Raw genomic sequence first — 15,744 nt, forward strand, 5'->3', positions numbered from 1 at the left:
GACTCTAAAGACCTTTGCTTTTATACTTTTCCTGTCCTCCATCCTGTTGTCATGTTCTGCTCTCTCTCTTTCACTCTAATAACCAAGTGTGTCCAAACTGCATCTAAGGACAAGGTACCTGGTTCTCACAGCTCTGGTGGGCACCTAGAGTTCTTCCAAGGGAGGTAAATAAGTCCCAGCATACAAGGTTCTGTGACTTCTATTTTACCTACTGTGGAAATCTTTTAAAAAATTTACTTCCTCAAAAAAAAAAAAAAAAAAAAATTCTGACACACGCTACAACATGGGTAAACCTTGAAGACATTATTCTAAGTGAAATAAGGCAGTCACAAAAGGACAAATACTGTATGATTCACTTATACGAGGTACCTAGAATAGTCAAAATCATAGAGACAGAAATTAGAATGGTGGTTGTCAGGGCTGGGAGGAGGGGAGATGGTAGTAACTGTTACATGGTACAGACTTTCAGTTTAGGAAGATGTAAAAAGTTCTGGGGATTGGCGGTGGTAATGGTTGCCAACAATGTGAATATACGTAATGCCACTGAACTGTACACTTAAAAATGGTTAAAATGGTAAAGTTCATGTGAAATATATCATACAACTCAATAATAAACATTTTTAAAAATAGTAAAAATTTACTTCCTTGTATTTACCATGTTCTAGACAAGTGATATGTCAAGTGCATCTGTGTGATCATCATCTAACCTCCAAGATTATTTTATGACATGAGTAAAAATGAGCCAAAACGGTATCTTAAAATTATGATTCCAAATTACCATATACCATTTTTAACATGGAAAAAACATGTTTTATAGAAAATGATTCATAAGAAAGAACACTAGTAAAAAAACTCAGAGACAGGAACACACTCTAGTCTGAGTAGCAAACTGATGTGAAAAAGAATGAAAAACCAGTGGCAACTCACAAACAGCCTTACCACTGAGCAAATATTCCACAGCAGCCACCTCAAATACTTTTTAAAAAATCCTTCAGGGTATAAAAAACAATAATTTGGAATTCAGATCAAAGCACTTCTTGGTTAACACTTCAAGTTGAATATCAGCAAGAAAAACTCTTGAGGCATTTTAGTAATTGCTAAATTTCTCTCCCATCTATACTGTCATTCTAAATGTGTGACTGTCCCACACTTTCGGCTGCCAACAAACCACCCTCCATCTTTCATCTAAGATCCTCTCCAAACACCATTTCAGACCAGAACTCAACTTTCCTAAACAAAGCGGATACTCTCGACTACCCTATCTGCCCCAAATCAGTTTAGTAATTAACCTTTCTCTAGACTAAGCAAAAACGTCAAAAAGGAACCAATGCATGCAGCACTGTACACCATGTTAGCAATGTCACCTTATAGCCTCTCCCTACACAGTGAAGTGACTGGCTCACTGAAATTTATTAAATTAGCAAACCACAAAGTTCAACAAGGATTTAGTATCATTTAACACAATACATAGACTATATTTGCTTGTTTTTAAATAACATCCTTGAGTGATCACCTAAAGACAAAGAGAGCTGAATAAGGTTATAAACATCCTCTTGAATACAAAGAACAATTATATACAAATCTTTAGGTGTCTCTGAGTTATAGGAAAAGGTTTATAATCAAGCTTCTTAAAACTTCTGCAAAGCATAATTTTTCTACTAATAATTTTTCTTTGCTCTTATCCTTCCTCCCACTTATGAAATTTTAAATATAAATTTGCAACAACTGACCACATCCTGTCTCTTTTAAATAATTTTCCAATGGGGCTAATATCACTTGAAGAATGGTAGAGTCCTATCAAAATCCCACTCCCCAAAGTCTAATGGTTCAAAATCTCCCAGGTAACCAAAATCCCCAAAGGCTTTTGTCCAATTTAACAACTACGTATATAAATATTGTTTTCAAATACAAAACACTCCAGTTAAAGAACAAATGCTATATACTGAAAGAAAAATACCCTGCCATAAGAAAGCTATACCATTTACTGATTACATGTTCTTTTATTCTCATTTAAATTATTCTGAAGTATTGGTTATCAGCCAAATAATTGCAAAAAGTAAAATTTTGGGAAGTTATTAAAAAATTTTAATATTAAAAATATTTAGCATTTAAAATACCTGTCTAAATAATGATTTTCTGTTTTTTGGGTGTATTCATTAATTTAATGTGAACATAACACGAAGTCATAATATAAAGCCAATGAAGTTTGGACAGTTCTCCTTTTTCTATAGACTTTAGAGTCAAATAATACCTGCTACTATACCACCATCCCATAGCTAAGCCCAGTCTAGTTACCACTGTGAAGGCATAAGTACCCTAAAAAGCAGTAAGATAATAGATGGGCAAAGCATTTTTAAAGGGAAAGAGTTTGTAAGAAAACAAATATCAAAAAGAGGAAATTTCCTTTCATGTGTATTCTGTTTCTCATTTTCTATCTCTTTAGTTGCATCTCTTTATTAAAGATTTAATAAGTTTAAATGACCTGATAATGCAAAAGCCAAGAAACCTAAAAAGAGCCACATAAAGAAACAGCAGACCAGTGATAGCTAAATCATCATTTACTCTCTTAGCTAATGAGACTGTGAATCTTGGATGGAGTGACCAAATCTAGCTCAGTTGCCAGACAGTCATTTGGCTGGCTAACTCAGAGAAAGATAGAATTATTCAGTGAAATCATTTCACAAATGAAAAGCTTTGAACTTTGTGGACTATCCCCCATACATCCTTACCAGAGGCCTTAGAACATTCCCAACTTTTATCACACAGATGTCCTTGTGGTAAAAAATACAGGCCTTTGTTAGGAACTAACAAAATAAGAATTCACTTAACATCTAACTCTTTCCCTTTACCTACGGAAACAAGAGAGGGCATAAGTATATATTAAAAAGACATTAGGGAAGGATAAGCAAATTGTTGCAGTACTTGCTTCAGTGAAGAGTATAAAAAATCCACCTTCCTAGATAGAGGTGTATTATAAAAAAGTATCTTCATCATGTTGAGGTAAAAAAAAATAAATCACACCTGACATAATTTTTGGTTACCTTTTGTTTTTGCTTCCATAGAGTTTTAATGATTTGATAAACCAGTTGAAACATCCTGCATATATAAATCAAGTTAATTGCTATCATTTAAAAGGTTGTTAAAGCTTTATACCCACATTCTTAATTCACTGAACTTTAAAAAATCAATTTTCATTCAATTTTCTCAGCAAATTCTAGGCTTTAAGGAACTGATTCATCTACTGACACCATAAACTCTGATTTGTTGGGAATACTTGTGATTCACCCTCCAAACCTACTGTCTACAAATATATAGTACCTGTATTCCAAAAATGGGAAGTAACAGATTAATATCACACCTGTGAACATAAGGACTCCCGAGAACTACAAATCCAAACCTGCAGAGTATTGCCTCAGCTGAAAAGTGACCTTCTAAGAAGTCTCTCAGGTCAGAATTTTAAGTTAGTCTAGACAGTAAAAACCCTAAGAATCATGAAGCATAGAGCCATAGATAAAATATTTACATACCTGCTGTCCTTCAGTTTAATTACTCATATTGTTCCCTTTCATAGTCAAAAGGGTCCTGTTTTGAGGCAAAACTCATCTGTGGTGACAGAAGTCAGAATAGTGGTTGCCTTGGGAAGGGGGGTGTTTACTGAATGGGAGGGATCCAAAGGGAGCCTTGGCAAGGGCACCTGAAAACATTCCATACCTGACACTGTGATTATCAGGGCATGTACGCATGTACAAAGTCACTGGTTATACCCTTAAGGTCTTACAGCAAGTTATACCTCAAAAAAAAAAAAATTTTTTTTAAGCACATTGAAATACATTCTTTAATGTTTTTGTTCAAATAACTTATATTAAATCATTCTGGATATAGCTACCAAGATTTTTTTTTCCAAATGCTTTTTAATAAAGATGCACATTTGAGCACCTATTATGTAGAACCTTTCAAAACACAGACTGTGATTTTTAAAAAGCTTTCGTTTTTAAAAAGTCACCGAATTTTAGAACTGAAAGCTCGCAGAAAGATGATTTATCCTAATTTTACAAGTAAGAAAAATCAGATCTTACCTACAAAGGGTAAGAAACATACCCAAGATAAGGGAGGTAGTCAATGACAACGGTAGTAACAGAACTGTTTCCTGATCTCAGGCCACTCCCGTTTCCACCGGGCCGTTACTTTGCTGGCACTGCAAACAAATCTGAACTCTGAATCTACCTGTGGCCTAGAAGGATTCAACAAATGTCTCAAAACACCAGTTAACAGGCCCCAAAGTGTACGTACGCATGAAGACACATTCATGTTTCTTCATCCTCTCAAGACAGCTGGCAAATTAACGATTACATGTTCAGGCATTTTACGCCAAATACGTAAATATGACATCTTCAAAATGTGGTTCAAGGGAAGTCATACGCAGAGATTGCCAAAATCCATCTTGCTACCTTTCAAATCTCCTTGATGGTTACTTGGTTCTCAAAAACAGATCACCGCTAAGTAGGACTTTAAAAACATCACTTGGGGCCACTAGCCGGCACTGCTTTGAGTGATCTGCTGGGAATACCCCCCAAAAATAAAAGCCAGTCTTCTGACCCAAGCGTCCCACCCCACTTCTTGAGCATAACACGATCTGGAGATGACCTGTGCTTGATGGCTTAGTTTTAGACCCCACGTGAACAGCTGACATCTTGTGAAAAACTTAACATACACCCTTTCCGCGGGAATTTCTCTTCTCGCAAGGCGTTTCTGCTCCGCACAGAGCAGGCCTTGCTCCCCAGGACACAGCTCGCCTCTCCAGGGTCTCTTTTTCAGCCTCCAAAATCAGACTTTAAGAAGAGAAATCGAAACGGTCACGGACCTCCCGAGTGGCAGGTCGGGACCCTGACCAGGTCCGCGGGGGTCGGGCAGCGGTTCCTGGCGAGCCGCTGCGCCGGGGAGGCCCGCTCACTTCACAGCGGCGGCCCGAAGCAACCGGTTGCGGCTGCCGCTAGACGCCCCGCACCGCGCGGCGGCCGCCTCTGCCCTCCGAAGTTCCGAAGGGCCGCGCGGGCCGCGCGCTCAGCCCCCGCTGCGGGTTCGCGCCCCGCCCGGAGCGAGCCCGGGGGGCGGGTCCGCGGGGGCTCGGCGGGCGGGAGCGCGGGGCGCGCGCGGGGAGGGGCGCGCAGCGGGCCCAGTGCGCCGGGCAACTTGGGCGCCCGCCACTGCCGCCGCCCGGCCACTTTCCTTTCACGCCTCCAGCGGGCTGACGCGCGCCGCGCTGCCGGCCAGGGTCTGACGGCTGCCGCCACCGCCGCTCGCCACCGCGGCGAGGCGCCCAGGCGCGCCCCTGCAGTCCGGCCGGCCGGCGCGCGGAGCCGCGCGAGGCCGCGCGCGGGCGCCGCGCTCCCCCCGCCCCGCCCCCGCCCCAACGTGCCGCCGCCGCCCGTTGGCGCCTCAGCCCGCGCGCCCGCCGCCCGCCGGCTCCCGGCGGTTTTCCGTCGGCAAAGTTGCGCGGCCGCTCCAAAGGGGACGCCGTGCGGTCCTCCGCCCCGGCGCCGACGCCGCCCCTTCAGGCCGCCGCGCGGGAAGGCCCAGCCGGGGGCCCCGCTTTTTTACCTGCCGGGAGTTTTCGCGCGCGCGCTCGCTCGATCGCTCGCTTTTCCCTTTCTCGCGTTCGTTTTCTTTCTTTCTTTCCTTCTTTTCTCTCCCCAGCACGGGCGCTTTTTCCTCCCGCGCTGCCCGCGCTCGCCCGCTCGCGCCCTCCTTCCTGCTGGGTTCGGCGGAGCGGGGCGGCCGGCAGCTCTCCCCGCCCCCCTCCACCCGCGCTCCGGCGGAGGCGGCGGCGGCGCTCCGCGCTCCGACTCATTCCAATATGGCACGGGCGCAGGGCGCATGCGCCCGCGCCCCCCCAACCCCCAGCTCAGCGGTCCTCCCGGCAGCCCGCGCCCCTCGCGCATCGCGCGGAGCCCCCGGGCCCTGCTGGCCGGTGTCGGTCCGAGCGTCTGCCCGCCGGGCTGGGGCCGCGCGGGAGGAGAGGCGGCCGCGGACTGGTGTGCTGGGGGTCCAGCGCCGCCGGCCATCCAGGTCCCCAGCCAGCAACTCGGCGCGGACGCCCCCGAGGCCGTGGCGCAGGGCACGCGGCGGCGCCTCGGGCCCCCGACGGCGTTATGGCCCCGCGCGGAACGACTTGCATCGGGAGACGCGCCCTTGGGAACCCAGTGTCTGCGCTGGCCCTGTTCGGATGCGGGAGGGAAGGGGCCCCGCGCCTCACCTCGGTTGTCGACCCAGCGGCGAGGAACCTACTGGTGCCCCCGGGTCAGACCCGGCGCCCGGACCGAGGCCAAGCGTGCTGCTGTTGCCCGCACGTGACCGCCCCGGACAAGATGGCATTAGCGGACAAATGGACGGAGCGGCCGCCGGGTCCCAGATGCGCGCGTGCAGCTGCTGGAGGGGGCTGCGCCCTCGTTGGGAATCGGGCGCGTCCTTTGAGACCTGGAAGAGCACCCAAGTGCCCCCTGTCTGCGAAGTCCGATTCGGGCCGTGCGGCGTCCCCGATGTCTCCAGGCTTCCGCAGGAGGCGCCCTGTAAATCTGAGTTTTCCTGCAGCTCGGGGCCCCTGCGAGGGGGCACTGGACGGCTGCCGAATTCGGGCAAGAGAGCCCGGAGCCCGGGGCAGGATCAGAAGCTCGCAGGTGGCTGCAAGTCGGCCCCTCAGCTGTAACCGACGGTTATGTTCCCCGACCTCGCCCCTGAACGCAGGCGCCCGTGGGACAGACACACCCCCACCTGCTCCGGAAAGTTCCCTCCGGAAAGGAGTCCCCGAGACACCGAGACCCGGGAGTGCCCGACCAGACTCCCGGGCCCTGGAAGGAGGTCTGGCGCTGGGCGCGGATGGCTCCTGCATTTTAGGTAGGAGGAGGCGCCTCCACCGCGAGAAGGTGGTCTGGGGTACCCACAATGTGCCAGATTCGGCTCAGGCCATCTCCCACTGACCTCAACCGCTCGGGGAAGTATTACCCTACTTTATAGACAAACTTGCTCAAAGTCACGCTGCTGGCTGGATATGAGTCCAGAATTATTGTAGCACCACTGAAAACACAATGACAACCAGAGAGAAAGAACAATGTAAAAAGAATAAAGTATCCATGTTATTACTACAGAATGCAACTTTTCATGCATAAAACCTTCCACATGTATCCATGTCTTTACATAGTTGCAACCACACATTTTCTTTTGTTTGCTACATTCACTAAAATTTTTATTTTATTCACATGATTGGTTTTTAAGGTGTGCAGTTATCCCTGTCCATTCACGCAGTGCCTGATATGATGTATTTTGGTTCTTTACAGGTGTTTGCTAACGTATCCTTGAATTCTGCACTTGGGACGAATTCCTGGGAGTGGAAAGGCTCCCTGGTGGAAGGCTATGAATTGCCGGGTGGTCTTGCCTTACGGTGTCATATTTTCTCAAAGAGCTGCCCCAATTATTCTACCGCCTCCAAGGAACAAGTGTTAGGAGTTTAATGCACATTTCTAAGCGCTGAGTGCCATCTTCCCTCCCGCCCCCACTTTAATAGTGTCTATTCATAGTTCAAGGTTACTTTACTTAGCATTTCTTAGATGACTAAACATTCAAAAATGAATGTTTTTCTATGCATTTACTATCTGTATTCCCCCTTCTGTGAATGATCTGTTCACATCCATTCATCTGTTGGGGACTTGAACCTCTTTTCATTTTGAGCAAGCATTTTTAATATTGCAGATATTACTCCTTTGTCATTGATGCAAATATTTTCCGGCTCCAGCCTGTTGTTCTTTTTTGTTTTATTGTAATGTTCAATCTGTCATTCTAGCTAGTCCTTTGTGATTTTCTTTATTGCTTCAATGCTGATAAAGTGAGCTTTCTTCCACCCATCTCATAGACTTTCTGCTAGTTTTGTACAATTTCACTTCATATTTAATTCTTTGATGAGTCTCAATTTTATGTTGCTTTATTTATTTTGGAGTAAAATATGTATTTAACTCTGCCACCATCACCAGTTAATGCAGTCACCATATATTAAATAATTCGTCCCTTATCCTTTGTTAGTAAAACCTTTTATGCTAGGCTTTTGATTTTGGTTAGTATATTTCTGAATTCTCCATTTCCTTCTGTAGACCTTGGTTTGAGCAAATACCACATAAATCTAAATATTGGTTCTTTGAAATAGGATCTAACATCTGACAAGGTTTGATTCCCCCTACTGGGGTCTTCTTTTTTCAGAATATCACTTGAAATCCACACTGGTTTATGTGTCTGTACACATTCCAGGATAACCATATAGGGCTTAAGAGCACTGGCTTGGAGGATGGACCATCCAGGTTTAAGATTTAGCAGCCCTGTGACCTTGGCAAGTTACTTATCCCCTCTAGGCCTTAGGGGCGTGGTCTGTAAAATGGGGAAGAGAATAACACTTGCTTCACAAGCTCAATGTCTAGCACATGGTAAATGCTTAGTAAATGTTAGCTATTGTTGTTAATGGTATTTTTAGTTCCAAAGAAACATTGAGATTTTCCATTGAGTTGCACTGAACCTAGGAATTAGTTTAAACAGATCAAATATTCTATAACATTTCATTTTCCCAACCAGGAAGTGTGCTATCTTCCCATTTATTCAACTACTGTAAAACTCTCAGACAGAAGCCAGTCTGTTGTTGACTCCAGCCTTTCTCCATGGCTCAGCTTCATGACCCCTAAAAAGGAGAAGAACAGAGAACCACAAGGAACAGTTGAAAACTATCATTTGAGCACCTGACTCGTGTCGAGCCCTGTGTGGATGTGGGTGTGAGTATGCATGTGTGCACGTACACACAATCCCCTTTCACCCTTGCAACATCCCTCAGGACAGTTTGCAACATTCGCTGTGGGAAAAGAGCAAACTGGGAGCATCTAGGTCATCCTTAGAGAAAGGCACAGCTAGGCCACAAACCAGGCATGCCAACTCCTCAACCACATCACTATGGGGAAATTCGGGTTGGGGTTGTTGACAGAGAGGCAGCCCCAGAGGAGCACAGAGCCAGGGGTGACTTCTGGTCATGACTCACCCCTACCTAAAAGCCTCCCAGGGCTTCCTGTTGCACTTTGTATCAGTCCAAAAGCTTCACTTTGGCCTACAAGACTGGCCCTGCCCGCCCTCCCACTCACCTGTCCCACTCACCTGCTTTGCTTGCTGCATTTCCATTCCATGGGTATACCCTTGTCCTTCCACTGCAAGGCCTTGGCACGCTCTCCATCCCACCTCCTGTATACACCTTTACATAGTTGGCACCTTCTCACTATTTAACAAGATGGTTTCCTTGGAGAGGCCTTCCCTGCCCACCACATCTGAACAGGTTCTCTGTCTCTCTCTCCCCTAGTTATAATTTTTTTTTTTTTTTTTTTTTTTTTTTTTTTTTTGAGACAGAGCCTCACTCTGTTGCCAGGGCTAGAGTGCTTGGCATCAGCCTAGCTTACAGCAACCTCAAACTCCTGGGCTCAAGCAATTCTCCTGCCTCAGCCTCCCAAGTAGATGGGACTACAGGTGCGTGCACCACGCCTGGCTAATTTTTTCTATTTTTAGTAGAGACCAGGTCTCGGTCTTGCTCAGGCTGGTCTCAAACTCCTGACCTCAAGCGATCCTCCAGCCTGAGCCTCCCAGAGTGCTAGGTGTGAGCCACTGCACCTGGCCCGCTAGTTATAATTTATACCTGCATTTGTTTGTCATTTGTTTGGGTTCTGTCCCCCTTTCTAACCCCACAGGTAGATCTCAGGGCAGAGACACATTTTCTCTTAACCATGAGGCTAGCCCTTTCCTTGAGAGGCAGTAGATGGACAAGAGAGTGGGTCAGCTGGCAGCATCCAAGACCAGAGGCTGGCACACCAATGAGGCACCCTCGCCATTCTCAACTTGATCTCCACTTCCTACTGGCTCTGTGGGGTAGCATTTGTAACCCCCATCCTCACTGACCAAGGGGTCAGTGTTTGATCATCCCATATGAACCCCCTGTGCCTTGAAGCCTTGCCTGCTACTTCCAAGCAGGCCTGCTGTCTGGGGGTGGGGCATCAGCTCGGGGCCTCGTACTGTGTGAGAACCTGAGGGCCAGGCCTGGACCCTGGGGACGGGCAGAGCCCTTGGCCAGGGCATCAGGCTGTTTTCAACCCCAGAAGAACTTCATTAAGTTCCATACGCCAGCCAGGCCTGCTGTCAGCAATCAGCAGCCCTCCATTGCCACTGACCAGCTAGCTCCCTTCAATCAGCCCAAGCAAGGGAAGTCACATAATGACTCCCTATGGCTAATTACCCAAGTAATCAGGTGATCACCCGATACCACTCTCCACTTTGGTCTACCTGGCTATGCTGGCCTGCTGCTCTGGGAGCACAGGCCACTGCTACATGTTCCCACAGTGCCCTGCTTTTCCACATGTCTTAGCTCCTACAGATCCCACCACCAGATATCTGTCTCACCTACACTGTGTTGTAAGGGAAAAAGCAATGGGCTTGGAGGCAGACAGCGGGGGTGAAGTTCAGATTTAGTCACTGCTTCTCTGTGAGACCTTCTGTGGGACCCTTCACCTCTCTGGACTCAGTTTCCTCATCTTTGTAAAATGGGGATGAGGTTACCTATCTTGTTAGATCCCAAGAATCCAAGAACAAAATGTTTATAAACACTCTTTGCAAACTGTAAAGCACAACAGAATTACAAGAAATAATTGGCCTGGCCCCAAAGCCATCCCCTCCAGGAGGCCTCCCAAGGTTGCCCCACTTCTTTCTCTGTCTTCCTGAAGCATTTAGTTTGCTTTCCCTGGGTGCTTACCTTGGGACAGGCACTGGCCTCCAGAGCTTCCATCCTAGAGTCCCACAAGCCCAGGGTCCTGCCCACTTCATCCCCAGGGAGCTCCCCTCTGCCTCCACAGCTGCCTTTTCCCAATTCATGGGAGGGAAAACAAACTAATGGGCACATTGTTCCCAATTTTATATTATTGAGCCATGCAGTTTTCTTAAACCTTTTTGCACTTTCAACTTACTATCTGCTAGCAAGAGCTCACAGGCACCAAACAAGTGACCAAGGATACTCAGCAATGCATGGGAAACTTTGAACTGGGGTGTCTCCTTGGGGTGATGAAAAGGTTCTAAAATTAGATAGTGGCAATGGTTGCACAACTTCGTGAACATACCAAAAATTACAGAATTACATAGTTTAAAAAGGTGAATTTTATGGTATGCGAATAATATCTCATGAGAAATATACATGATAAATATATATAAATAATATACATGAGAAATATATGCATGACTGGTACAGAGGACACAAACTGGCAGCTCCTGTGTCAAATGTAGTCCAAATGGTGCTTTGCTTGACCACACAGTGAGGTTTTTTACGATACTTTTTTAAAGGTATAATTTGCATACAACAAAATACACCTACTTTATAAGTGTGCAGTTCTGAGTGTCAACAGAGGTATAACCACCACCACAGTCAAGATAAAGAGGCTTCCATCAACCCAGAAAGCTCCTTGGATCCCCTTCCAACAAATCCTGTGCCCACAGGCCACCACTGATCTGATTTCTAATTCCAAGATTAGTTTTGCCTGTTTTTAAAAAATTCATCATAGAGCAATACTTTTTCATGTCTGTTTTTGAGATTCATCCACACCACTACCTACATCAGGTTAGTCTTTTTTTTTTTTTTTGAGACAGAGTCTCGCTTTGTTGCCCAGGCTAGAGTGTGTGCCGTGGCGTCAGCCTAGCTCACAGCAACCTCAAACTCCTGGGCTTAAGCGATTCTACTGCCTCAGCCTCCCGAGTAGCTGGGACTACAGGCATGTGCCACCATGCCCGGCTAATTTTTTCTATATATATTTGTAGTTGGCCAGATAATTTCTTTCTATTTTTAGTAGAGACGGCGTCTCGCTCTTGCTCAGGCTTGTCTCGAACTCCTGACCTTGCGCAATCCACCCTCCTCGGCCTCCCGCTCCCAGCCTCAGATTAGTCCTTTTTTTTCTTTAGTGTTAAACCACTCCTTTATTTCAGGTTAAATAATATTATTTCAATCATATAGAATTCCCAGGGCAGCTTGAGTGAGAGTGAGACCCCATCTCTACCAAAAATAGGAAAAAATAGCCAGGGTTGGTGGCATGCACCTATAGTCCCAGCTACTCAGGAGGCTGAGGCAGGAGGATCACTTGAACCCAGGAGTCTGAGGTTGCAGTGAGCTATGATGACACCATTGCACTGTAGCCAGGGCAACAGAGCAAGACCCTGTCTCAAAAAAAACAAACAAACAAAAAAGAATTTCCAGGGAATGGAGGTTCAGGAGCTCCCTATTGTACTGATCTTTAAAATATCGTACCTATGTCAGTGAAGTTTTGAGCATATGCCCTCCAGAATGTCTATTTTATGTTTAATCATGTTATTTTTATATATATACTATTCTAGTAAAATATTACATATATTATAAAACTTGCACAAAACATGGAAATTTTAAAAGGAAGAAGTAAAGAGATAAATGCTATTTTAAAGTAATGTTTATTTTATTTACCAAAGGAGTATAATCATTTTGCCCTTCATAAAATATTATATTAAATGATATTATTGAATGATATTAACATAATTATGATGTTAAAAATATTGGTAATATTTTAATGAAAAGAATGCAATTGAAATGTTTCTGTTTTTCTATACCGCTGAAGTATAATTGAAGCACAATAAACCATACATATTTAAAGTATTCAATTTGATTACTTTTGACATATGAATATACCCATGAAATCATCACTACAATCAAGAAAAAAGTATTTTCATCAACCGCAAAAGTTTCTCTGTGTCTCTTTTCATCCATTCATGCCATTCCAGCCTACTTTCAGGCAACCACTGATCTGCCTTTTGTCACTATAGGTTAGTTTGCATTTTCTGGAATTTTATAGAAATGGAATTATACGGTAGACACCCTTGTTTGCCTGCCTTCTCTCATGCAGTGTAATGATTTTGCAGTTCTTCCACGTTATGGCATATAGCAGTAGCTCATTCCTTTTTCTTCTGAGTAATATTCCATTGTGTGGATATACCATAATTTGCTTATCCATTCCCTTCTTGGTAAGCATTTGAGTTGTTTCCAGTTGGAGGCTGTGGACATTCATGTACAAGTCTTTCTATGGACATATGTTTTCATTTCTCTTGGTTAGCAGCATATATAGTACATATTATATTATTTATTAAATATATTAATGATATTAGTTACTAATTAATATAGAATATGATTATTAATTATATAATAATATATTTTATATGAATATATATTAAATGCCTCATCAAAAGTCATACACGTTAAAAAGTATGTGTGTGACACACCTTTTATTGTGTATGCTTTTGGGGGGGGGGTGTGTATGTGTGTGTGGGTATGAGACAGGGTCTTGCTCTGTCGCCCAGGCTAGAGTGCAGTGGCATCATCATAGCTCACTGCAACCTCAAACTCCTGGACTCAAGCCATCCTCCTTCCTCAGCCTCTCAAGTAGCTGGGACTACAGACTCGAACCACCATGACCAGCTACTTTTTCTTTTTGTAGAGACAAGGTCTTGCTCTTGCTCAGCCTGGTCTTGAACTCTTGACTTCAAGCAATCCTCCTGCCTTGCCCTTGTGTATGCATTTTGACGGGCATTTAGTTCTCATTTTTTGTGGTCCTCTACCTGCCTGCTCCAGATACCATGTTGAAAATAAGCAGGCATGCAATTTTCAGCCCAGAAAGGCCAATTCCAAGACCTGGGGAGTGAGGTGAGGCCAAGGGGACCAGGACACCAAGGCCCTGGCCTAGGGCTCCTTCCTCTGGCTGCCTGCAGCCGCACCCAGGAGGGAGGAGGGAGCAGAGCCTGGCAAGAGCATTCTCCAGGCCCATCACGCCACTTTTCGAGAGGCTACTGTGGGAGGTTTGTGAAGAACGCTGGCCATCAGGCCCTCAGAAGGGACCTGGCAGGGCAGGCCCACGCAGGGGTGGAGAGGATAATGGGAGATATGACCCTGGACCCTCTCACTCTTTCTCTGCAGCTACCTGCTGGGCTTAGGCAAGCCTGCCTGAATCCCTCTGCTGCCCAGGGTCCTCTCTTCACACCCTGCCTGTTTGCCATCAGTGGACAGCACAGTCCCAGGCCCTCTGCCCCACTCTGTCATTCTTCTTTTATATTAAAGTATAGCTCACATATATTAACTATTAGGATATTGGTGTGAAGCTATAAAACATTAACAAAGACATTTAATGTTTGTTCGACCCCTGTTATAGCTATAGGTCAGCTTCATCTCCCTAACTACCAAGAGCCTTACAGCTGCTTGGCTGGACTTACCAGCCAAATTCATGGTGTCACCTCTAGGGTCCCAACTTGGTCCCCACATGTCAGCACTGGGTAGATTTGGGAGGAAAGAAATTTCTGCATAGTGCAGACAAAATCAGGGAAAATGCCAATAGATCTTGCTTTACCCAGTAGATTTGTACAAAGTAAAGTGTGGTCAATCGAATCCTAATTTTCTCATTACTTATTTTATAATTCCTTGAATATGTGATCTTCATTCCTGATGGGTCTTGCTCCTAAGTCCTCCAGTTTTCATCTTCCACTGTCTTTATCAAGTCATTCTGTCAGGTCTAGAGTAAAAAACCTGAGGCAGTCACTTCACTTCCTGACACCAATTATTTTATCCTTAAAATGGAGTTAGTAACATGTGGTCTGTTGAAAGCAGAGCACTGTACTCAAAGATGTCTAGAGGTTCTTTCAGCTGTAAGATTTTGCCGTGAGCTGTGAACAAACTTGTGAATATGTCAGAGGAGTTTTCTAGCATTATTCCAAGCAGCAGAGCCAGGCTAAATCACTCATCCATCCTTCCTTTCATTGATGCCTGCTGTGTGCCTGCACCAGCAGGGCTGCTGCTAAAGACAGGACTGTGGCCACCCCCCCCGACCCCCAGCGGTGCTCCCAGCCAAGTGAAGCCTTCCCTAGGGTTGGTTTGATGAGAAGGGAGCTTAGAAAGGCCTCTCTTCAAGAGAGGAGGCCTGATTTTCTTTCCTGAGCTGGGAGCAGAAAAGCTGAGTCCTTACTCAGCTCAGTTTATAACCATGGGAGCAAAGTGCCTTCTCTCTTTGGGCCTTGCTCTGTGCAGTGGCAGGGATGGAGAGAAGCTCTACAGACCTTCTCAGTGCCTTTGTGCTGGGTCATGTGATAAATCTAATATGGTAGTCAGAGACGGGCTACTAGGGACAGGCAGTCTTGGGAGGTGGAGGCAGGGCTCTCTATGAGCAGCAAATGTTGTGCCTACCATTCCTGGCAGGACCTCAGCATCCAGAGGATTAAAAAAGAGCCTTTAGTGTGTTGCCTGACTTGTAATTGATGCGCACAAAATGTGAGTTCCCTTCTCCCCTATTGGCTCCCTGAGGGTATAACTTGCTTGCACTTGTCTACATCAGCCAGACCCCTTCCTTACGGCAAGCCTCTGGGATGGATGCCTGCCACTCCTAGCAGCTAGGCCACCTCCAGATAGGGTGATGGGTGGGCTCTTTGAGGTGACTGAGGATCTGGGGCAGAGGAATCTCCAAGGATGAGGAGCAGCTGGAATTCTCATACATTGCTGTTCATAGTTTCTTTAAAAAGCACACACAAGGCTGGGTGTGATGACAGGAGCCTGTAGTCCCAGCTACTCGGGAGGATGAGGCAGGAAGATCGCTTGAGTCCAGGAATTTGAGGTTGCAGTGAGCTGTGATTGAGCTG

At 45.7% G+C, this 15,744-nt stretch overlaps 1 protein-coding gene across 7 annotated transcripts in view; it reads right to left on the reverse strand.

Moving 5' to 3' along the window:
• The window catches only part of SFMBT1 (Scm like with four mbt domains 1), a 129,804-nt gene extending 123,540 nt beyond the window's left edge, over positions 1-6,264 (reverse strand). For 4 of the 7 annotated variants that reach the window (XM_069475882.1, XM_069475885.1, XM_069475881.1 and 1 more), the window contains exon 1: positions 5,599-5,773. The gene's annotated coding sequence lies outside the window, so the exon portion shown is untranslated. Of the gene's footprint in view, positions 1-4,098; positions 4,788-5,598; positions 5,857-6,253 lie in introns of those variants that run through there. The other 3 variants (XM_069475887.1, XM_069475880.1, XM_069475884.1) reach the window with 3 other exon arrangements.
• Positions 6,265-15,744: the final 9,480 nt, after the last annotated feature.

The sequence above is a fragment of the Eulemur rufifrons genome, chromosome 7 (assembly GCF_041146395.1).
Source record: "Eulemur rufifrons isolate Redbay chromosome 7, OSU_ERuf_1, whole genome shotgun sequence".
NCBI lineage: Eukaryota > Metazoa > Chordata > Mammalia > Primates > Lemuridae > Eulemur > Eulemur rufifrons.